Source organism: Nyctereutes procyonoides, unplaced genomic scaffold, assembly GCF_905146905.1.
Source record: "Nyctereutes procyonoides isolate TBG_1078 unplaced genomic scaffold, NYPRO_anot_genome, whole genome shotgun sequence".
In the NCBI taxonomy this organism is placed as follows: Eukaryota; Metazoa; Chordata; class Mammalia; order Carnivora; family Canidae; genus Nyctereutes; species Nyctereutes procyonoides.
This window is the reverse complement of record NW_026575046.1, coordinates 67,538,867-67,552,097: the sequence shown is the minus strand read 5'-3', so window position 1 is coordinate 67,552,097 and position 13,231 is coordinate 67,538,867.

Sequence of the window (13,231 nt, the reverse complement as noted above, 5' to 3'; positions counted from 1 at the left end):
AGGTTTTCTCTTATATTTTCTTTTGGCAGTTTTATAATTATGTAAAACTCTTCCATTTAAGCCATTGGCCCATTTTGAGTTAATTGTTTGATATGGTGTGAGGTATCAGTCAAAATTCATTTATTTGGTGGATGCATATCCAGTTGATCCAGAACCACTTGTGGAGAGATGGTCCTTTCTCCCCCAACCTGCCTTTGCTGGAAGTCAGTTGTCCACATATGTGTGAGTTTGTTCTGGATTTTCTGTCCTGTTTCATTCATTGCTGAATAGAAAGTGTGAAAACAGATGTTCTTGTCTTACTCCTGATCTTATAGGGAAAGTGTTCAGTCTTTCATCATTAAATATAATGTTAGATGTGGGTTTTTCATGGATGTCCTTTATCAGGTTGAGGAAATTCTGTTGTATTTCTAGGTTACTGAGAATTTTATCAAGAATGGATGTTGCATTTTGTTATTAAACACTTTTGCTGCATCTTTTAAAATTTCTTAACATGGCAAATTACACCAATTGATTTTCAAATGTTAAATCAACCTCACATTCCTCAAATAAGCTCCACTCACTTTTTAATAATGATTGGGTTTGATTTGCTAGAATTTTGTTTAGGGTTTTTGCACTAAAATTCAGGAGGGATGTTGGGCTGTAATTTCCTTGTAATGTCTTTGTCTGGTTTTGGTATCAAAGGAAAGCTGGCTTCATAGAATTTGTTGGGAAGTATTCCTTCCTTTTCAACTTTCTGGGAGAGTTTGTGTGGAGTTGGTGTTATTTCTTCCTTAAAAGTTTGATAGGATTCACCAGTGAAGCTACTTGGACTTGGAAGTTTCTTTGTAGAAAAATTTTACATAATAATTCCAATTTCTCAGGATGCCTGGCTGGCTCCATCTGCAGAGAATACAACTCTTGATCTTGGGGTTGTTAGTTTGAGCCCCATGTTGGATGTAGAGATTACTTAGAAATAAAAGCTTTAAAAAAATAATAATAATTCCACTTTCTTTAATGGATATCAGGCTATTTAGGTTCTTTCTTTTTTCCTTCTTTTTTTTTTGGAGAACTTGGCAGTTTAGTCCTTCAAGGAATTTTTCCATTTCATCTAAGATATCAAACTTACTGGCATAAAATTGTTCAGAACTTTCTCTTATTATCCTTTTAATATCTGCATAATGCATATTGATCACAGTTTTCTTATTTCTGGTATTTGTAATTTGACTTTCTCTCTCTTCTCTAATGAGTCTAGCCAGGGTCTGTCAGTTTTATCTTCTCAAAGAACCAGCTGGATCATTCTCATGAGTGTGTAAACAAGCTAGGCTCTTCCTATCTGGAAACAAACAAGCAAACCTCTCTTGATCTTACTTCCCCTGTAGCCACCCCTCGATATCTGGCTTTCCCTCTACCACAACCACTTTGAAAGAGTGTCCATACTCTGATTCCTCTTCTCTCACTCTTTTTTTTTCAGATTCACTTCTTTATTTCTTCATTCTATTAATAACCTTACTTTCCAACTGTATTGAAGTATGATTGACAAAGTTTATTGTCAAATTTGTGTATGTACATACATGTACATGTACAAATTCTAATATGTTGAAAATGTGCAGTGTGATAATTTGATATACACCATGATAAGATTCCCACCATTGAGTTAATTAACACATCCATCACCTCACTTATCGTTTTTTAAAAATTGAGATATAATTGACATTTAACATTATATTAGCATTATATTCCATATACACAGCAATACCTAACATTATTTTCAGAGGTACAAGGTGATTTGCTGTTTGTTTACATTGCAAAATGATCACCTCAATAAATCTAGTTAACATCCATAACACCCCATAGTCACATTTTTTTTCTTGTAATGAGAACTTTTAAGATCCACTTTCTTAGCAACTTTCAAACAATACAGTATTATTAACTATAGTCACTGTGCTGTACAGTATGTTGCCCAGGACATAGTTAACTGGAGTTTTTCCTCTTGACCCCCTTCACTCCTTTTGCCCACTCCCACCCTCACCTTTGTCAATCACCAATCTGTTTCTATAAATTGGGTTTTTAATTTTTAAATTATTTTTAATTTTTAAAAAAGATTTATTTATTTATTCAAGAGCGACATAGAGAGAGAGGCAGAGGGAGAAGCAGGCAGGCTCCCTGCAGGAGCCTGATGTGGGACTCGATCCTGGAATTCCCAGATCACACCCTGAGCCAAAGGCAGACCCTCAACTGCTGAGCCACCCAGGCATCCCTAAATTGGGTTTTTTAAAAAAAGATTCCACATATAAGTAAGATCATAAAGTATTTGTGTTTCTCTGCTTTATTTCACTTAGCATAATGCCCTCAAGGTCTATGGTTTTTTTTGCAAATGGCAAGATTGCCTTCCTTTTTTTTTTTTTTTTTAAGATTTTTAAAAAAGTAATCTTTATACTCCACATGGGACTCGAGCTCACAATCCCGAGATCAAGAGTCATTCTTCTGACTGAGCCAGCCAGGTACCCCTCCTTTGTTTATGGCTGAATAATGTTTCATTGTGTGTGTATGTGTATACATATATACACACACACACATATATACACACACAATACATATATACATACACAGATATATACACATATGTACACACAAACATACATACATGTATATGCATACTCCCATACCCACATACATATGCACGCACATCAACACACACACACACACACACACACGCACACATACACACACAGACATTGCCATACCTGCATCTCAGGGACTGACCACTCCATCTTTCCAGTTGCTTAGACCAAAGACCTTGGAGCCAGACTTGACTGTTCCTGGAACGCACCCAGCCTCTGCATTTGCTCTTCCTCTGCCTTGGAGGCTCTGTGCTCAGATGTCAGCAAGACCTGCTCTCGGTTTCATCTGGTCAAATGTCGCCTGCTTGGTGAGAGGTCCACGGCCACCCTTAATAAAACGGCTGTCTCCCTCCTGAATTCTCTGCCCCCCTGCCCGGCTTCGTCCTCTGCCCAGCCCTTTCCACGGTGGAGCTGCTCTGCGCCTTTCGGCCTTATTTCCTGTCTCCGACTGGAGTGAAAGCTCCGTGAAGGTGGGGATGTTTGTGTGTTTTGTTCACCACTTGTCTTAGTTTGGGTTCTCCTGAAGGCTGATGCTGAGACAAATGCCTCATACAAGTAATTTCTTTGGGAACAGGGGTGAGAAACAAGGGGAAAAAAGGCAAGGAAGTAGAGAAAGCTAATGCCAGAATGTGTAATTGAATCTCATGGTGGTGGGGTTGCTAACTCCCTTGGGACCCCGTCAAAAGGCTTGGGAATAAATTCTCCACCCGGGGATGAAAGCAAGAGACATTTCCCCATCAGCTCCCAATAGTCAAGAGCGGCCCACAGGGATGAGCTCCCCTGCACATTAGATTGTGCACACCTGAGTCCAAGCAGGCATTTTAGGCCCATGGCCCCAGAGCAGGCTGGAGGTAAGGTAGTTCTGGACAGAACACAGCATGGGGCGGGGGGGGGGGGGGTTCTGGGCTCCACTGTATTTCTAGCACCCAGCCCAGCGCCTGACACACAGTAGCAGCTCAGAGTGGTTAAAGGAGGGGGAAGAAAGGAGGAGCTGGGGATATATGCTCCATGGGGAGATAAACCCCAAGCATCCCCTGCATCCACACACTGTGCCAGCCTGAAGGAAACCAAGACTAGTTTAGTAGGTTGTATGCCAAGATGCACTGCCAGCAACCCCAAAGCCTGGCTCCTTCCAAGTCCCTGCTCTGCCTACCACCCTCTTGGGGCCTGGGAAGTGCCCAGAAATAATATGGGGTCGCTGGCTCTGGCACCGGGTCCCGGCTCCCCACAGTCTGCGAGCCCCTGAAGGGAGCCTGTTTTGCCGTCCTGAGAGCCCCGACAGGCCTAAAGCACGTCTTGTGTCACCTGGCAGGACTGCGTGTGGCCACCAGGTGGCGCCGCCGGCCTCTGCTTGAGCCCAGCCCTCGCCCTCCACCCGGTGCACCCCTCCCAGCCTGAGCGGCCCAGCTGGGGAGCTGGGGCTGCAGCCGAGGGCGCCCCGTCCTCGGTCCCAGGAGCGAGCCTCAGGGTGAGGGAGCTTAAAATACCATACGTGCCCGCATAGAGCAGGCGCTCAATAAATAAACGGTCGTTAAGTGACATTCTGTGAGGCTGGCATAGACGAGATTTTCCAACCCTGTTTTATAGACTAGGGAACAGAGGCCCGATGCCAACCCTAGTAACTGGTTATTGTTGTCCACATGCTTAGTGTATCTTCTTCTTCATCCTGTTTAGTTGTCTCCCGATTTGCAGATGAGGACACCGGGGCTTAGAGAGACCTGGTAGTGGAATAAGGGGAAGAGCCAGGGTTTGAAGCGCTGCCTGCGTCAGAGCAGGGCCACCTGCTGGTTCCAGTGCCTCTCCCTCCTCCACCCGGAACAGGACCCCAGGTGAAGGACCCCTCCCCTGCCCAAGGAGCACGGCCTGAGCACCCCTGGCATTGCAACCACCAGAGGGAAGCCTCTGCCTTTAGATGGCCACGGAAGGGCCTGGAATGAGCCTGAGGAGGGTGACCAGGTCACTGTGGGGTGACATGAGACCATTCGTGCGAAGTCGCTGCCCTGTGAGGGCTCAGCACCCAACCCACCCCAAGCCCTTGCCCCTTGTACTGAGCAGGCTAGGCTAACAAGCGACAGTCATAACATAGTGGTCACTGTGTTACCTATTTTACTGATTTATTTTGATATCTGCAATCTCTTCGGCTCGCGGTCTGGATTTTGCTCTGTTTCCTGCACTGCTGTCTCCTCCAGTGCTTAGCCAATGGTGCCTCGTGCACGGAGGGTGCTCTGTCAGCAGGTGCTGACTGAGAGAAGGGAAATGGCCAGGAGCATAGGGCATCTGTGCTGGACAAGCTCCTAGGACTCAGTGGGCCCTGGGCATTCCACACGCGAGCCCCACAGGGCCAAGGGCTGTCAGCCTGGTCAAATCTATGTCCCTCTTAGGGCTTCTCTCTCTCCTCTCCAGAGGGAACATCTAAGGGACCTGCCAGATGTTAGGATGCTCTTTAACCCCACCTATCACCCTGCCGATGGCTGCACTGTTGCCTCCCACTCCCTGCTCCTGTGTCCTTCCCTCCATGTCCAAAGTTAATATTTCATAGCTTCCTCTCCCCTTTCCAAAACCTAATGAAAAAACTAAAAACAGTACCTGTATCAACTTAAGAAATTGAGCCTGTGCCAGAGACAGATCTTGTAGCAGCTTCTAGCAAGGACCCAGATTAAGTTGCCATTAGTGAGGGGCTGGTTGGGGCCGGGCCACCTGGATGGAGTTTTTTGACTGGCTTAGCCATCTTCCTGATGCTGACCTGGGCAATGCTGGGGAGCCTCTGGAGCAAGGCAGTAGAGGTCCCTTCAGACCCATTTGGACCCTGTGGCAGCAAAAGTGGGTCTCAGAACCAACTGCAATGGGAAGAGCTGCCCAATCAGAGAGGGGAGAGTGGGAGCAGGAGACGCTCTCATGCAAAGGCTCCTAGCTCATGTTGCCGGGAGGATTAGCACGAGGTATCACACCCAGAAAGGGAACCAGCATGTGGAGAATACTGACCAGGGCATGACTGAGTACCACACACCCCAACATCTCCCACCTTAGATCAGTGAGGAAGATTCCATTGGGGTCTGAGGGTCCTGTGTGGAAGTTGGGGCAATCCAAGCATCTGACAAGGACTGAGAAAGAACTCTTTGTTAGAGGAAGAGTCCTCAGGGGGGAAATATGGGCCCATAGAAAAGGATTCAGCAGAGGGGAAAGGGGACAGGAGGGTGAAGGCAATATCGTATCATCACTGTAGCTCTAACACCTCACAAACTCATTGTAGGTGCTCAATAAAGATGGAAAATAAATGCATAACCCAGAGGATAATCTTCCACAGCAACAGATTTTACTGGCAAAATTGGAATATTTGTAATATTCTAATATTCAGGCTCCATGTAAGGTGCAAGAGAATACTTCTACTATGAAGTAAGGGCAATTCATGGTAAGAGACTGTGGTGAACAAAAATATGGTGGCTGGATTAGATTTGAACTGGATGCAATAGTGGGTCAAACAGAAAGCATAAAATTCCAATGAAAGATACAAAGGACTGATGGAGAAACATTTCCAGGATGCAAAGAAAAAGCCTAAGGACAGAGCATTACTCAGAACAGACAAGGATGAGGGCCACAGAAGGCTCACCTGAGTGACAGGCATTCTCTGCCTTTCACCAGACATGCTCGCATGTGCACATACACAAGCATGTGCACACAGAGGATGGGGGCGGGGAGGGGGGAATAAAGGAAACAGGCAATAAAGTTATAAAAAAAAAAAGTAAACTCTTGATTGAAAAAAGAGAAAACCCAGTAGAGTTAAAATGTGTAAGCCATATGGCAATTCTTCCTAACTTTCCTCACTGCTTATAGAGAGAGTTATAATATTTATGAGTTCCCTGGGTAAGGGGTAAAGGCACCCAGGCCCTTGGGCTTCAGGGACCAGAATCCCAGTTGCCTGTGCCTCCCACCCCAGGCCTGCTTGTGCACCTTGGAGATACATATGTGTCCTGGGAGCACTTACAAGGACGTTCCTTGCAGCACTGTTTGTAATAGTGAAAAATGGGGAAAATCCTGAGTGTTTACCAAAAGAGAGTAAGAAGACACTTGATGCTATGGTCCTGCAGTGAAATATTACGCTTGCACTGAAAATTAAGGAACCAAAGCTCATGTATCAGAGCTCAGAACAGCTTCATTTGATAGTTCAGTGTTAGGAGATTTAGCTACAGTGTATCAATAGATGAATTTCAACACCCATTTCTTTCTCTCTTTTTTTTAAAGATTTTATTTATTTATTCATGAGAGACACGGAGAGAGAGGCAGAGACATAGAGAGAGAAGCAGGATCTCCATGGGGATCCTGATGCGGGACTCGATCCCAGGACCCCAGGGTCACGACCTGAGCTGAAGGCAGATGCCCAACCACTAAGCCAACCAGGCATCTCTCAACACCCATTTCTAAAAGAGAAACTCCCTCCTCATGAATTAAAAAGGTCGTAAACCTTTATGTGCTAAACTACATGGCAGTTAAATAAGCAGAGTAAAGACTTCCAGAAATACAAATAGAACTGAAAAATAAGGAACTGAAAAAAACCCCATAGTCACGCTGGTGATCTAAATACAAAGCTTTCAGAATTTGACAATTCAGTAGACAAAATTATGCAAGTAAGTGGAGGATCTGAATAATTACAACAAGATCATACATAAGTGCATCTTATATGTACAAATATATGCATCTGTAATCGTTTTGTCTCATGTAAAACTATATGAAACATTAACAAAAATATATTCTTTACTTGGTCACAAAGATAGTAAATTTCAAAAAGTAGAGATTTTATAGTCCATATTCACTTATTCTTAATTCATTGGGATGATAAAAAGATTATTTTTATTTTTATTCTTAATTTTTTGTAACATTTTTTTAAAGTAATCTCCATACCTAACGTGGGGCTTGAACTCATGACCTCAAGACCACGACTTGCACACTCTGCTGATTGAACTGTCACTTAGCAGACCACAGGCGACTGTCAGGGGTCCAGTGAGGAATGTGGTAACCCACTCCAGAACCTACTGAGCAGGAAAACCAGTTCTGGGAAGAAGAGACTTCTGATCGATGAAAACCTAATTTTATAGGAGTTCAGTATAGGAGTCTGGTCTACCTGATGGTCTACCTACGGTTAAAGTACTTTTTAATTTAAATTAAGAAATTTAGATGTTTCATTCTGTCAGTGAATTCCAGCTATCTACGAATTCTTTTTTCTCTTGGACTTAAAAAAATACTGTATCTATACATAGTAGAAGGAGTAGAGTAATAAAAAAATATTCTGTGAAAATATTTAAATTTTTTTTGCCCTAATGATGCAAAAATTATTTTAAAAAGATTGTAACCAATTGAACAAACACTTTTTACATAACCACTGTGTCAAAGAGGAGATCAAAACTGAAATGTTTAATTATTAACAAATTATATAAAACTTTCTGGATACATTCAAAACTTATCACAAAAGAAAATATATAGACTTACTGTTTTTGTTTTTCAGAATAAATGACTTAAGCCAACATAAATAACAATGAAAGAAATAAAATACAAAGCTAGTATATGGAATTTCTAAAAAGCAAAAATTGAAATGAGTAAAAAAATGAATTAATAAAATGAAACGTTAGCTTTTATGAAAGACGAAAAATCTAACCTCTTACAAGCCTAAATCAGACTGGGGAGGAGTGGAAGAAAAGCTAAAATGCATACTATTAGGAGCAAGAAAAATGATATAATCACACATATGAAAGAGATTAAAAGAATTATAAATGAATATGATACCCAACTGCATGGCAATATGAAGCCACCCAGGTGTCCTGTATGGCAATAAATTTAAAGAACTAGGGAAATGCATAATTTTTTAGAAGATAAATTACTGGGATCCCTGGGTGGCTCAGCGGTTTAGCGCCTGCCTTCGGCCCAGGGCGTGATCCTGGAGACCTGGGATCAAGTCCCACATTGGGCTCCCTGCATGGAGCCTGCTTCTCCCTCTGCCTGTGTCTCTACCTCTCTCTCTCTGTCTCTCTCTCTCTCTCTCATGAATAAATAAATAAAAATATTTTTAAAAAAGAAGATAAATTACCCAGATTCATCCCTTCCCCAAAACTGAATAGGCCTACAACAATATGTAAGATTAAAAGACTGTGGGGCACCTGACTGACTCAGTCAGAGAAGCATGTGACTCTTAATCTCAGGATGGCGAATTAGAGCCCCACATTGGGTGTAGAAATTATATAAATAAAAAATATTTTTAAAAAGGTAATTAAGATCTATGACTAACACAACTCAATAATAGAAAGACAAATAGCGGAGGGCGGGGGGTGGGGGTGAATGGGTGACGGGCACGGAGGGGGACACTTGACGGGATGAGCACTGGGTGTTATTCTGTATGTTGGTAAATTGAACACCAATAAAAATTAATTTATAAAAAAAAAAAAAGAAAGACAAATAGTCCCATTTAAAAACAGCCAAAGAATTGAATAGACATTTCTCCAAGGAAGATCTGCAAATGGTCAAAGAGCATACAAAAAGATGCTCAAGGTCGTTAGCCATCAGGGAAGTGCAAATCAAAATGGCAATGAGATGCCATGTCACACACGCTAGGATGGTTAGAATCAAAAAGCCAGCTGATAACATTTGTTGGTGAGGATATGGAGAAATTGGAACCTTTATGCATTCCTGGTGGGAATGGAAAATGCTGCAGCCACTTTGGAAAATAGTTTGGCAGTTCTTCACATGAATTAATATTAATATAGAATAACATGACACAGCAATGCTACTCTTGCATGTATACTCAAGAGAAATAAAAACATATGTCCATACAGGAATTTGTATATGAATGTTTGTGGCAACATTATTCATAATAGCCAACAGGTGGAAACAACCCAAATGTCCATCAATGGATGAATGGATATATAAAATGTGTTACATCCGTGTAATGGAATGTTATTTGGCCATAAACCATAATGAAATTTTGATACAGGTCACAATATGGATAAACCTTTAAAGCATTACATTGTATGAAAGAAGCCAGTCCCAGAAGACCACATAATTATGTGATTTGATTAATATGGAATGTCCAGAATAGGAAAATCTACAGAAACAGAAAGTAGATTTGAGGTTGCTGAGAATTAGGGGTGAGGGCAGAGGAATTAGGGTAGTGATAGCTACAGATAGGAGGTTTCTCTTTGAGGTGACAAAAATGTTTTAAATTGTGATGGTATGTTGCACATATCTGCGAATGTACAGAGAACAATTGAATTGTGTGCTTTAAATGGGTAACTCATATAGTATGTGAATTACATCTCAATAAACTACTAGAAGATGTATGACTTAGCAATGCATCAAGTCTAGATAATTTTACAGTTAATTACAGTATTAATACGGTAATACTACCTCCTGTAAACTCCCTCCTTAAATCTCAGGGGTTTAACACAATAGAAGTTTGGTTTTTACTCACAAAAAGACCCAAACAGATGTTCCTCATTGGTGGGTGGCTGATTCCCAGGGGTACTTTAAGGTTCTATGTTCCTTCCACCATCTACAACAGATCACAGGGGCAGGAAGAGACTGTGAGACCATATGCAAAGACAGACCACCAATCATCTTATTGGTGGTGGTAATATTAGTACTGCTCTTCTGATACCATTGTGTATGCAGAGTGTGGTATAGCCAATGTTTATGGGCTATTCTAATCCTTCATCACCTGGGTATGGGGAACTAGAAATCTTGATATGGAAAAAGGAGATACAGGTGTCATACAGTAGAGGTTAAATAACACTTCTGTTATGCTGGATTTGAATCAGAAGAGCCAGTATGAAACTGTTGAAATATTTTATCTTAAAATATTTATATATTTATATATTTATATTTTTAATTTACATTTTCTCTCTCTCATTTTCTTCCAACCCAGCAGCAATGAGTATTCCTAGGACCCAGATAACAACATTTCCCATTTCCCATGAAAGGAAATCAGGGTTTTTGAGATGATAGAAGATTCCTAGTTTGGGACAGGAAACATCTAAGATGAGTCTGGAGCATCTTGTTATACCAGATAGAGATTTATCAAGCTACTGAGAGGCCATGTCAAAAGAACCCAGGAGCCAACTTAAAGAGTCCTCCACTGGCCAAAATGGGACAATTTGAGCTTCAGTGAGGACAATAAAGATAGCAGATTGAAATCTATCAGATGCTTGACTCATGAGTTCATAATGATACTGAAAGAAAAAAAAACCCACAAAATTAATTTGTTTCTTTTGAAGGAACAGAAAAGCAATTCATTGTCTTAAAATCTGATAAATAAATGGAAATAATCAAGCATTTATACTAATTTTCTTATATGAAAAGTACCATGGAGTAACCAAACAATAAATGAAAGGAACTATTGCTTTCTAAACTTATTTCAGCTGATAAGAGAGAATATCTGTTGTCATTTAAGGGCTTCTGCCCATCTCCTCCCCCACAAAACATTTCCCCCATTAGCCTACTCAGTATCTGAAATGTCTCCATCCAAAACCAGCCCTAAATCCAAGGCACCAGAGCACTTAGCGGAGGCTGGTACCTGCCCCACATGATCCATAGGCCTAGAGATACCCAAGAGGGAAAGTCTTAAGCCTATGTGGGTATGGTAAACTGGGGTCAGTAAGGGAAATATGGGAGGCTCAGGGCATCATGGGGGCCATGGAGGGTGGAAATGACCTTGAAACCAACCTCCACACTACTGTGGAAGAAGGTAATTCCAACTGCATGGCATCTAGCACCAAGGCATCAACCCTCTGGCCAAACCTATCAAGAACCACCTTCACCAGGGTGCCTTTCCTGATTCCACATTTCTCCTTTGGCCTCCTGCCCTTGCCCCAAAGAGCTGGGTAGAGGATGGCAACCATAAGAATTCTATGACAAGTGGCAATAAATCAACACCTTCAGTGCTTACCGTGGCCCAGATACAGTTCTTAGCATATTACTTGCTTAACTCCACTCTCGTTATTTTCTGCTGTGTAACAAACCAACTGAAAATTTAGTGGCTCACAGCTCTGTGGGATGACTGGGCTCAGCTGGACAGTTCTTCTGTGTCTCACACTCCAAGTAATAGCTGGGCCTGAGGTCATGTGGAGGCTCAACTGCAATTCTCGAATGTTGGCATGGCTGGTTCTCACCTCTTCTCCGTGTTATCTCAGGGCTCCTCCTCAATGACCTGTTTTGGTGGCCTCCCCTCCAGCTGGATTGCTAGACCTTTTCCATGGCAGCTCAAGGCCATGCCATCCTAGAGGAAAGGAGCTCATCCAAGATGAGCTAGTCATCTTGAAAATTAGGCTCAGGGCTGGCATAGAAACACTCCTTCCGGGACACCTGGGTGGCTCAGGGGTTGAGCGCCGGCCTTCGGCCCTAGGTATGATCCTGGAGACCCAGGATCAAGTCCCACATTGGGCTCCCTGAAGGGAGCCTGCTTCTCTCTCTCTGCCTATGTCTCTGCCTCTCTCTCGCTGTATCTCTCATAAATCAATAAATAAAATCTTAAAAAAAAAAAAAGAAAAGAAAGAAAGAAATACTCCTTCCATGTTGGAGGAGGAGGCTACCTAGAGCTATCAGTCACTGGCAGCTGTCCTGAAAGACCAGCTACCACCAACTCGCTGGATCCTCCAACAATCCCCTTGAGGTAATCACTCTCATTAGCTCCACTTTACAGATGAGGAGACTGTGACATAGAGAAAGGGAAAATAAATTGCCTAAGCCACAGTTAGCAAGTGTCAGAACTGGGATTTTCGATGAGGCAATCTGACTCCAGATAACTTCCGAGGTCATTGCCCAGAGAAGGAAGTCTTGGCAAGTTTCACTAGACCCCTGAGCAGTCCATCTTTTAGGAGAATAAGTGGGGTGGGGAGAGGAGGAGCACTCCAGCATTGCCAACAGGGAGAACCACCAGAGCACATTCAGACTTTGCTGGTGGCTTGAGTCACGGGGTATAAGGAAGGGGCAACAGTGCGACGGCTGGAGCAGTAAGCAGAGCTAGTCCAGGCCTTGGAATTTCCACTTGAGGGCAAGGGAAATCGCTGATGAGTTCTGAAGCAGGAGGGTGATGGGTCAGGTCTTGATTGTTGCCCACCCACCTACCCCTCATCTTAGCCAATTACATCTGCAACAACCCTATTTCCAGATTAGGACACATTTTGGGGTACTTGGATTAGGACTTGAACATATGAATTTGGGACAGTCACCATTCAGCACCTCACAGGAAGCTCTGACAAGAGTCCAGGCACGATCTCATGAAAAGCACCCTGTGGCTCCTGGGAGTTGGGGGAAGGGAATGTCAATGCCATCCCAAATCGACTCTGCTTTTTAAACATTAAGCTTAGGAGGCACCTGACTGGTTCAGTCATAGAGCATGAGACTTTTGATCTCAAGGTTGGGGGTTCAAACCTCACATTGGGAGTAGAGATTATTTAAATAAATAAAATCTTTAAAAAAAACCAGTAAGCTTAACAATGGAACAGATATGAGTATGAAACCCTCCTCTCCTATTTTCTCTGCCTTCTCTATCCACTGTGCAATTTTGAGCAAGTACTTACGCAATATGGACCCCAGTTTCCACATTTGAATAATGCTGGTAAGAGTAGGGGTTTATCTTTCTTCTTTTGAAG